The following is a 12,323-nucleotide window of genomic DNA, read 5'->3' as shown; positions in this document are numbered from 1 at the left end:
CATCTGCAAACCAAGACAGGGCCTCTCACCAGACACTGATCTGTCAGCACCTTGATCTTGGACCTTCCATGCCTCCAACTGCAGGAAATGAATTGTTTAAGTCACTCAGTCTATGGTAGTTTGTTACAGAAGCCCAAACTAAGATACTTGGTAACTGAGTTTTCCTTGTGTTACCAAGCAAGAAGGCAGTCCCCAAATGGAGTCACTTCATGCTAAGCAGACTTAATTACAGTTTCAGCTCTCCCAGAAATGGAATCTCAAACCAGTTGATCAGGAATCACCTGATCAGCACCAGTGAGGTAATCGTCGTGACAGAACCCAGCCATCACCTAAACGGAAGTGACTTCTCCAAGACCATGACAGGTCTGTTTTTTGCTAGTATAACTTCCTGCTCCCTTCTTCCTATAAAAGTCTTTTATTTTGTACAGCAGCTCTGAGCTTTTTTCTATCTGTTATATTGGACACTGCCTGATTCATTTCTGATTAAAGCCGATAAGATTTTTAAAACCCACTCAGTTGAATTTTGATTTTTTAACATTGATTATTTCTCAACTGTACTCTGGACTTGCCAAGGATTGTGTGTTACTGAATCATTTTATCCCTCACTCCCAAAGCGGTGCCTGGTACATAACAGTTGTGCTTGTTTTTATATTTGATTGTCTTTAGAAAATAATGCCAAGATTATGTGACCATGTCACATATGTCAAATGTTAAGTCTTCCTTGCATTTCACCCTATTACCTATCTGCTAACTCTATACTGCTTAGAAATACCCAATAAGCCTGATAAAGCCAAGATGTACACTGACTGGGAAAAACTAAATATTGAAAGTTCACTAGTCATCAGGAAATAAAATTAAAACCACAGTGAAATGGTACTACAAATATACCACAAGAGCTAAAATAAAAATAGAAAATAAAAAACACCAAGTTTTGGCTAAAATGTAGAACAATCAGAACTTTTGCACACAGCTGCTAGAAGTACAGACCAGCACAGCTCCATCTGAAAACTGTTTGGCTGTTACTAATACTGAACATATGCATGCCCTCTGACGGAGGCAGCAACAGCACTCCTAAGTGTGTGCACAACAGAAACATGCACATGTTAGCAAAAGACATGTATGAGAATGGCTGCTCTTCATAAAGCTGAAAGCTCGACAATGCCCAAATTCAACAACAATGGAATGGATAACTAAATCATAAGAATCCAAGCAGTGAAATGAGAAAGAATGATCAACAATTACATGCAACAATATGGATGAATTTCACAAACAGGATGCTGTCTGAGAGAAGCCAGCCACAAAGAATGCATGCTGTATTTTTCCATTTATGTAAAGTACAAAAACTGGCAGAACTAATTTTTGCTGCTAGAAGTCAGGAGAGTGACTGAACTTGAGTGGGTCACAGTGCTGGATGGCATCACTGGGGGCACTTCTGGGGGTGCCAGTGATGTTTTGTTTCTCCACGTAGCTACTGATTTAGTTTGTAAAAAAATCATGAAACTCATATATATGCTTTTTTTTTTGTATGTACTTCAATTTTTAGAAAATGTATGAACCTATGGAGTGATGCACACATATAGATCCAGAGGCTGGTTTAACATACGTATTTGTGATTATTAGTATTATGTACATTGAACAACATCTTTATATTTTTCCAAGCTTACTAATTTAGCATCTACACTGAGGACTTGGTGATTTGAAGTACTTTACTTAATAAGAGCTATAACACATGGAGAGCTTCCTCTGTGTCAGGGCCACTTCAGGATCAGCGATTTAAGCTAAAGGATACAGAGCCTTGAATGGCAAGCCTCGTACCCACACTAAGATCTGATTCCAATATCCACGACCTATAAAACCTTCCACAGATCACCTAAATTTATTTTCTAGAAAGAACTATTTTCCCACATTTATTAATCAAGGATATTTAATTTTCCATCAGTTGGAGATGGCCAATATTGCCATAAGAAGTTGATACAACTGCAATACTAATGAATAAAGCATGGTTCTCTAGCCTTTGCAGCCTCACTACAGAACTATACTATTTCCCATTCTCCTCTGATTAATTTTACAATCAACAGGTTTAGGTCTCACTCACAGGCCCTATGAGTTCTGGATGTTTCATTTCTCCTTATTCTGGGCCTGGACAGAATGACTAGTCTCTGTCTGGGGGCACTGGTGTACTAATGACCAAGGGAACAGGCAACAGACACACAATGGCTCTTCACCGCTGCTTGGAGTGGCATAATCACTCCTGCCCACATTTCACTGGCCCAAACAGGTCATATTGTCATACCTGACTTCAGTGGAATGGGGAGTTTTAATCTCCCCAAAGGGAAGGATACCTAACACGGGTGTCAGCATCAGCTGCCAGATGAGGGAGCATGATCCCCTTATAGGGATGGACAGCAAACATTTAAGAATAACACCACATGCTACTATAGGTGTTTTAAGTGCTACTTATTGCCTTCTACTCCGTGAATAAAATAACTTACTTATCTATTAATCAATGGAGAAACAGTAATACTATTTTGCATCTTATTGTTATAAACGGTGCTTACGAATGTTTCCTTGGAGATATTTGCAAGAGTTTCTCTAAGATGAACACCTGGAAATGTGATTGCTAGGAAGTAGTTTCATATGCATCTTTACTAGATCTTGCCAATTTTTTTTTCCACAAAGTACAAATTTACTCTTACCAGCAATGCATAGGATTTTCCGATTCTCCACATATTGTTATCTATACAGTATTATAACACTGCACATGTTATTATCAGGTTTCTTTGGAAATAGTAACTCTGGGTGACATTAACATGGGTATTCATTATACTTGTCCATGTATATTATGCATAATTGAAACACTTTCTTAATACTTAACTAATTTAATTTGATACATAAGAATATTTTTAAAAGTAAAAGAAAATTAAGAGAAGGCCCACAGAAGCAAGTTGACGTGAAGAATCCCTGAATCTATTGTCATAACCTTTTAAAACAATATAGATACAGTTAAATAATTTATATAGAGTGATATAGAAGTTTTCTTCTGAATGTTCACACATGTTCCTCTATTATTTTCTCCTCTAACCACTAAGGACTTCTACCAGTACAAATACCTAATGAAAAAACATTTTCTTTGCTGCCTTTGAAATATTACTGGATAGAGAAGATGTGGTTAATGGCCTTCTACTATGTTCCTCAGCCTACTGGAGCTTCTTGAGGTTGTAAACAATTCCCACATGTACCAATTTTTTGTTTTCCTTTAAGTGTCACATCTCTGCCTACAGGTCACCTCTGGCTTTAGGAGCACGACTGATCCACAGTGGCAGACTGAAAGTGCCAGTACACTAAATTCCCTAAGAGCCACTCTTGACAAACTAGGAACAGAGGCTCCCCAGGTTCCTGAACCTTTGCACGGACGGTATTCTATGGACTCTCTCTCAAAGGGTCCTCAGAGGGGCCAAACTCCAGTTATCCATGGTGGTAACCTACCCATTAACACACCCTTTATTGGTCTTCTTGCCCTTCTCTCTCCTTGCCTTGGTTTTCTGGGATCACTCTCAAGCAAGCTACTTGCAATGAATGCTGGTCTCAGTCCAGCTGTGGGGGTGCAGGGGAGGAAAACAATCTTTCTTCCTGGCTTGTGTCCTGTGAATTGGACTGACAAAAGACGGATTAGCAAAAGAAAAGAAAAAACAAACACAAATTTATCAACACATGCATGGCACAGACACGTGGGAGTACCCAGTGATGAGAAACTCAATGGGGTGGTCAGAACCTGAGCTTATATATAGCATCTTACCAAAGGATGATAAATTTGTAGAGAAGTGACAAGATGAAGAAAAAAACTTCAAGATTTTAGGGATGGAAATTTTCAGGGAGATAAGTATATGGGAAAACTAATAAAAGATAAAGGTTGCTTTAGCAAGGTTTGTTACATAGATACCTCTGGTGCCATCTCTGGGCTGTGGAGAGTTGTCTCCAGTGATTAGCTTTAGTCCTTCCTGGTAGGGAGGACAGGGAGGACATCTTCACAAATTTATGTCCTGCTTTTAGGCAAATAGGGAGGGCAGAGAACCTTTCCTGTATCTGTTTCTTCTCCATTATCTTCAGTTCCAAATAATATGACAAAATAGCATATATAGGGATGAGATATTCTGCTACCCTTCAGGGATTATTGCCCTGATTAAGAAACCAGATAAATTTAGGTTTTAGCCAAACAGATGCCTTCCTCCTGCCCCCTACCACCACACCAAGACCCCCAGCTTTCCAGAATCATTCTGTCTTTTCATACTCAAACAAACCGGTCTTCACCCTTTGAAATGTCTCAGCATTTCTCAGGGAGTAGGAGGGAAGTTTGCAGCCTTGTGAGTTGGTGTGCCCTGTAGCCCCACCTCCCTGTCACTTGCCTGTCACCTGCTCTCAGTCCTTCTGACTGCCGTCTCTTCTCTCCAGCTTGCTTTGCCCACAAAGGTCAACACCCCATCAGTTCATCTCCCCCAAAGAACTTAACACACAAGCCTCTTACATTTAACAGTCTTTTACTCAATTTTGAGTTAATGTAGTGGATTATAGAAAAAAACAGAAATTCCTTAAAATTGAACATTGGATCTCCCTGTCCTAAAAATCCATTAATTCTTCCCAGCCATGGCAGACTGTCTATAGGTTACATTTGCCTTAATCTTCTAAATCCTTACTCCCAACTCTTTCCCCTGATTCCTATCTGCTTAATTCCAAAACCAAATTTCTGTTATTTACTTTGATTAGAAGTTTATGTCTCCCCATATTTTAACTCCTGGTTATTCACGTACAGCACCAACTCCTTTAAGTGTTTTTCCCAAACAAAAGGCCATCTAATCATTGCCCCTGAGCCTCACAAAGCACAGGCAGGACTTTTTAAATGATGTGTTTTTCTTAACATAATTCAAATTTTTCTGCCCATGTAATCCTTTGTTTGGAGAAGAAGTACAGCCCAAATATTCATTCTCCTTTATTTCAACCCAGAGCTTAAGGGTTGACATTTAAAATTTTTTTCTGTTAGTTACATTTAACTGCAAAAATTGCATGGTAAATTCTTTTATGTAAACATTTCAGTATTTCATATCTCTATGATCTCTATGACTTAAGACAATTTCAGTTTCAAGTGATGGAAGTCATACCCAGTATGTCTTAAAGGAGAAAAGGCACAATATTTCTCAAATAACAGCAGAGCCTCAGGACTGACTTCAGGTACAGCTAGATACAGGGGATTATGTATTTCCAGGGTATTATGTATTTCCTCCTTTCTCAATTTTCTTTGTTCTGTTGGCCCCATTTCCATACAGGTCCTTCAAGTGTTTTGGCAAAAGACAATGAGCTTATATCCTACCTTCTTGGTAACCTTACAGGAAAGGACGTGCCTTTTTCCTGATTTTCCAAAAAAGTCCTGATATTTCTCTAATCATTCAAAATAAGTCAATTTAGGAATCAATCACAGTGGTCAGGGGGTGTCCAACCAATTCCTACATCTGGGAGTGGTCTCAAGGGGAGAGCTGTTGTTCCCCACAGGACATCATTGTCTTCATAGATGAAAGATAGATGCTGAGCAGACACATACAACCCACACAAGAATCTAGTGATGAGTTTTAAACCCTGCTCATAAAACCTTACTGTATTTGCTATTATTTCTTCAGAAGAGAAAAAAGATGAGGTATTATTATCAAACAAGAAATACATATACGAATATCTAAAATAGAAGTTGCTTTTAGAACTTCTGCACAGTGAAGGAAACAAATATCTATAAAGAAATTATCACAACACCCAAAAACCACATAATCCAGTGAAGAAATGGGCAGAAGACATGAGTAGACAATTTTCCAAAGAAGACATCCAGATGGCTAACAGACATATGAAATGATGCTCTACATCACTCACCATCAGGGAAATACAAATCAAAACCACAATGAAATACCACCTCACACCTGTTAAAATGGCTAAAATTAACAACTTAGGGAATAACAGATGTTGTCAAGGATGCAGAGCAAGGGAAGCACTTTTGCACTGCTGTTGGGAATGCAAACTGGTGCAATCACTCTGAAAAACAGTATGGAGTTTCCTCAAAAAATTAAAAATAGAACTACCTATGACCCAGCAATTGCACTACTAGGTATTTATCCAAAGGATATAAGAATGCTGATTTCAAGGGGCACATGCACCCCCAATGTTTACAGCAGTGCTATCAACAATAGCCAAATAATGGAAAGAGCCCAAATCCCAAATGTCCATGTTCATCAACTGATGAATGGATAAAGATGTGATATATATATATATATATATATGATATATTATATATTATATAATATTATATATATTATTATATATTATATTATTATTATATAATATATATTAATACTACTTGGTAATGAAAAAGAATGAAATCTTGCCTTTTGCAACAACATGGATGGAATTAGAGTGTATTATGCTAAGTGAAGTAAGTCAGAGAAACAAATATATGATTTCACTCATATGTGGAATTTAAGAAACAAAACAGATGAACACAGGGGAACAGAAGGAAAAATAAGATAAAAACAGAGAGGGAGGCAAACCATAGGAGACTCTTAGAGACAGTGAACAAACTAGGGGTACTGGAGGAGAGGTGGGTGAGGGGATGGGCTAAATGGGTGATGGGCATTGAGGAGGGCACTTGTCTGGATGAGCACTGGGTGTCAAACGTAAGAGATGAATCACTGGGTTCTACTCCAGAAACCAGTACTACACTGTATGTTAACTAACTTGAATTTAAATAAATTAAAGATGGAAAAAAAAAAAGCACAGATAACACGAGAATAGCACAGATAATGTGCTTAGGCACCAGTAGAGTCAGACAATAAAACTGGAGAGCCCCAAAGCCTCTCCAACAAGAAAAATAAAAGAAAGAAGTTGCTTTTTGCTTTTAGTTGAGGACTCACTACGAGAAGCCAATTAATAACTTAATCACATTGAAGGGTGTGGAATTTATCTAATTTTCTGTATCTAGGGATTAACATAGTATTACTGAGAGGTCTTTTGCCATTATTTGATATCTATTTGCTAACAGAAAAGAATATTTTTTAGTTTGACTTCTAATTCTAAGATCACATAAAAGCCAGCCAGAAATTGATGAAAAATGTATGTTTTGTATGGGTTTTGCCCAGTATGTTCCTTGGGTGAAAAAGAAGAATTATTCCTGAAGTCTTCCTCTGGGGGGGGGGGGGTTATATAAAAATAATGAGAAAGATTGTACTTAAAATCCATCCTTTGCAGGGGTGCCTGGGTGGCTCAGTCGGTTAGGCATCTGACTTCGGCTCAGGTCATGTTCTCACGGTTCATGGTTCAAGCCCTGCGTCCGGCTTTGTGCTGACAGCTCAGAGCCTGGAGCCTGCTTCCAATTCTGTGTGTCCCTCTCTCTGCCCCTCCCTCACTCACACGCTCTCTCTCTCTCTCTCTCTCAAAAATAAATAAACAGTAAAAAAATTTTTTAAAAATCCATCCTTTGCAGAGTAGAATATGAAGCATTATAAAAGTTCAAATGAGAGAGAAATTACTGTAGGTTTGAGAAGTTAGGGAGGATTTGAGGTAAAAGACAGACCATGAATTCTGCCTTTAAGAGTGGGTAGGATTTTAAAAAGCAGAGTAAAACTATGAATTTGAGAACCAAATTAAATTATTTTCAAGGAACTAACTTGAGAGCTAAATGTGTCTTAGAAATAATAATTTTTTTAAATGCTTATTTATTTGAGAGAGAGAGAGAGAGCATGCATAAGCGGGGGAAGAGACAGAGAGAGAGGGAGAAACAGAATCCCAAGTAGGATATGCACTGTCAGCATGGAGCCCAATGCAGGCCTCAATCCCACAAACTGTGAGATCAGGACCTGAGCCAAAACCAAGAGTCAGACGGTCAACTGACTGAGCCACCCAGGTACCCCAATAATAAAAAAAATTTAAAGCAATAATTTCAAACTTTATAATGAGTGCTGGTGATATGATATTTCTGTATTATTTTGCCCAAGTATTTATAAAAACCAAATTGACTGAAAAAAATTAATTTATCACACAAATGTTTGGGCTGCACTATTATGTTGGTGACTGAAACAGGTTTTCAGACACCGATTATTTGGAGAGTTGATCAAATGATTCCATAGACTACCATCTCTAGAACTTTGTCTTCAAAATGTCTCATCTTTACATTTAAATTAAAAAAAAAATCTTTGCGGGCACCTGGGTGGCTCAGTTGGTGAAGCATCCAACTTCAGCTCAGGTCATGATCAGGTCATGGGTCTGACCTGTGCAGTCTGTGGGTTTGGGCCCTGTGTCAGGCTCTGTGCTGATAGCCAGAGCCTGGAGTCTGCTTCGGATTCTGTCTCGCTTGCTCTCTCTGCCCCTCCTCCACTCATGCTCTCTCGCTCTCTCTCGCTCTCTCTCTCAAAACTAAATAATAAAACATTAAAAAAAGCCTCAACTAATAATGTTTCTTTTATCTTTCTGTTCTTGATTAAGAAAGTTTATACTTGCCTGGTTCTCTTGCTTCTTTGCAAAGTACAGAACACATTGTGAAAAGTAACCAAAAGACTAAATCAAACCCCATTACTGGGTTAGCTATAGGGTTATACAATTTATGATATGCCTACACCACTTTAAGACAATCTCTATTAAGTGGACAGAGATATAGCAACCACTGGATTGAACCATCTACTATACAACATCTGGGCTTGTGAATGGCTAGATTATCAGTGGTACTGATGTAATCATGTTAGAAAATCAACCTGATAATATCAGTTTCAACAGATGTGGCCTCTTTTCCCAAATATTTCTAACTTCCCTTAAAATTCTTTGATGGAACTCTCATCCTTGATTTTGTCTAAGTATTTATTCCCAAACAGAATATTTACTTCAGAAAAGCTACCAAGAACAGCGTATTCCATAGAAATCCTTTAAATAAATTGGGTAGGATGAATGCTATCATTGGAGATGAATGGTTCTGTGAAGGTTAACCCATGAAGACCCATCACAAGGTTTAAATATTTCTCTGAACAGTATCCAAACCTCTCTAGTCTGGAAGTCACACATGATCCCACACTCATGCAAGGTTTCTTATCCTTCCAACCATCATAAGTCATAAACAACAAGGAAACAGGCTCTCTTCATATATTTGGATAGCCCTGCTTCTGTCCCAGGCTGAAACCACCATACACCAAGGCATACGATTAAACAAAAAAGTACAACTGAACTTATTTGAACTTTGAAAAATTTTTTTTAGATTTAGATTTGAAGTGATTTTCAGGCCACTTATAATTTTATAACTAAATTTACAAGACCAAAGCCAATGAAATAAACACTTTACTGTTGAGAAAGAAAGAGAAGACATAAAATAAAACAAAACTTGGCTAAAAGGAAAAGGAAATGCACCATAATTCAAGTATTACCTTTTGAGTCACAGGAAGTTAATTACTAGTTCTTCCAGAGCTTACAAATAAACTTGTGGATCAAAAGTATCTATGGCTTCTCACCTGTGGTCCATGGCAGTGCAGACATATGGCTCCTGCACGTGACTAAAGAGGAAAGTTGTGAATCTTGACTGAATGTGTTGCCTTTGAGGCCAGATACAACATGAGATTAGGGTATGAGGGTGTTTGTGGTTCAGATATGCCCCCTTGATTCCTCATTTTTCTACCACTGAATCTAAAATTGTTCTTATATCTTAATTCTTTTCTTTTATTACAATGGAAAAATATCTTGTAAAATCAAAGGTGAATCCTTACACATTTGTTTTCTATCACATACCCTCCCTCATCTACTCAAAAGATTTTGCTTTTACAGTTATTCTCTTATGAATTCATTTTTAAGTATAGTGTCAAGAAGAGATTTATATTAATGATATATATTTAATGCTAAAGGCAATTTTCCAATAAGTACATAGGTCTTTTTTGATTGCTACTTTTGTTTCAGCATTCTATATATGTTTTAATATTTATTTATTTTTGACAGAGAGAGAGAGAGAGAGAGAGAGAGAGAGAGAGAGAGAGACAGAGCATGAATGAGGGAGGGGTAGACAGAGAGGGAGACACAGAATCTGAAACAGGTTCCAGGCTCCGAGCTGTCAGCACAGAGCCCCACGCGGGGCTTGAACTCATGGTCAGTGAGATCATGACCTGAGCTGAAGTTGGATGCTCAACCAACAGAGCCACCCAGGCGCTCCCACCATTCTATCTATGTTTGATAAACACTCTCTCAATTATTGTTGTTTTTAAAAATGTGTACCTTATAGGGGCACCTGGGTGGCTCAGTCAGTTGAGCCTCCGACTTTGGCTCAGGTCATGATCTCAAGGCTTGCTTGTGAGTTGGAGCCCCATGTGGGGCTCTGTGCTGATTGCTCAGAGCCTGGAGCCTGCCTCAGATTCTGTGTCTCCTTCTCTCTCTGCCCCTCCCCCACTTGTGCTCTGTCTCTCTAGCTCTCAAAAGTAAATAAATATTAAAAAAAATATGTACCTTGTAAGTCAGGTCCCATAGCGTGCATGTTTATAAAAAAAATGTCTTTGTTGTTGAGCATTTTTCCTCCAGGCAAAATTTAGAATGAGATTATCAATTATACTAAAAGGATAAAGTCCTTTTGAAAATATGATTTTGATTCTTGCACATTGTTTTTCTTTATTTACTTCAGAAAAATATATTGAATTCCACAAAACAAAACAAAAAATTTTGGAGTTGCATTGTATTGAAAGATTTATTTGGATAAAAATTGAAAATTTTATAACATAATTTTTCCCCATCTCAAAATAAATTTTTTTCATAAAACTGTGTATATTCTTTCTTATTAGCTGTAGATTTCTGCTTGAGTAGTTACTAATAATTCAAGTTTTTTTTCCATTGAAAATGGACTTATTGTTTTCATTACATTTTCTACTCACTTCTGCTTACTAGGAAAGCCATTAATTTTGTGTGTATGTTGTGCTTCTATCTGGTCACTTTATTGAACTACTTATTACTTCTAATATTTTATAAGTGATTCTCTTAGGTTAGGTATTACTTATTTGTAAATATCTTAAACTGACAAAAACTAATAGAAAATAATATAATAAAAATGTCTACTAATCAGCTTTATAACATCTTCACCTTGTATCTTTCTGCTTTATTTTTTAAGAGAAAATATTGTTGAAGCTCCATGTGTATCAAAATTGAATTCCAACACTGTGTTAGCAGTATTCATTGTCAAGAAATTGGGAGTTACAATTTTTATTCATTTCTATACAATTACAAAAATAGATACATGTGCATAATTATTTATATGTTATGACATTTAAGGCAAATGACAATATGTCATATATATTATGCTATTTTTATTGAAATATATTTTATGGCACATATCCATGTGATTCATTAATTTATTGTCTATTTCATGTTGGTGTCACATAAATACATCAAAGTGTATTTATCCATTCTCCTCTTGAGGGACCAACACTTCAGTGCTATACACAGAGCAGTAATGCACATCCTTGTGTATATCTCTTTGGCAACTTTTGCAACTCCTTCTGTGTTCCATTCATGTTTTCTATTCCTTCTTGAGTACTTCTGGGTAACATTTTTCATAAAAATCAATTATTCAAGTTTTCAAAATTTTAGTTTGGAATTATATACAATATTCTGTTGCAAAAATGTTGACTTAATTTGTATTTCATGTTATATCATTTTTAATCTATTTAATAACTTTCACTTTGAATTCTCTTATCATCACCATTACCTTCTTTTATAACTTTCATAACTTCATCCATACATTGATTTTTGAGATGTGCCTCTTCTAAACAGCATAGTAATACATTTAGATGTTTTACTTGCTAGTTTGTGCACAGGTATGTTTTTCTTAGTTCAGAGTCCTGTCTTTGCTAGGTAAACCCAAACATTTATTGTCATTAATGACATATCTTAGACTTTATATTCACTGGGAATTACATGAGGCTGCTAGGAACAAATGTCAAAAAATTTCAGGAGTAGATTCCTTAGTGCCCCTTACCCATTTAGCCCATCCCCCCTCCGACAACCCCTCCAGTAACCTTCAGTTTGTTGTCCATATTTATGAGTCAATCTCTTCTGTATTGTCCCCCTCCCTGTTTTTATATTATTTTTGTTTCCCTCCCCTTATGTTCATCTCTTTTGCCTCTTAAAGTCCTCATATTAGTGAAGTCATATGATTTGTGTCTTTCTCTGACTGACTAATTTCACTTAGCATAATACCCTCCAGTTCCATCTATGTAGTTGCAAATGGCAAGATTTAATTCTTTTTGATTGCCAAGTAATACTCCATTGTATATGTATACCAC

This window comes from Leopardus geoffroyi, chromosome A3 (genome assembly GCF_018350155.1).
Source record: "Leopardus geoffroyi isolate Oge1 chromosome A3, O.geoffroyi_Oge1_pat1.0, whole genome shotgun sequence".
Classification (NCBI taxonomy): domain Eukaryota; kingdom Metazoa; phylum Chordata; class Mammalia; order Carnivora; family Felidae; genus Leopardus; species Leopardus geoffroyi.
The sequence above is the reverse complement of the archived record's forward strand: the minus strand, read 5'-3'. Positions refer to the sequence as shown.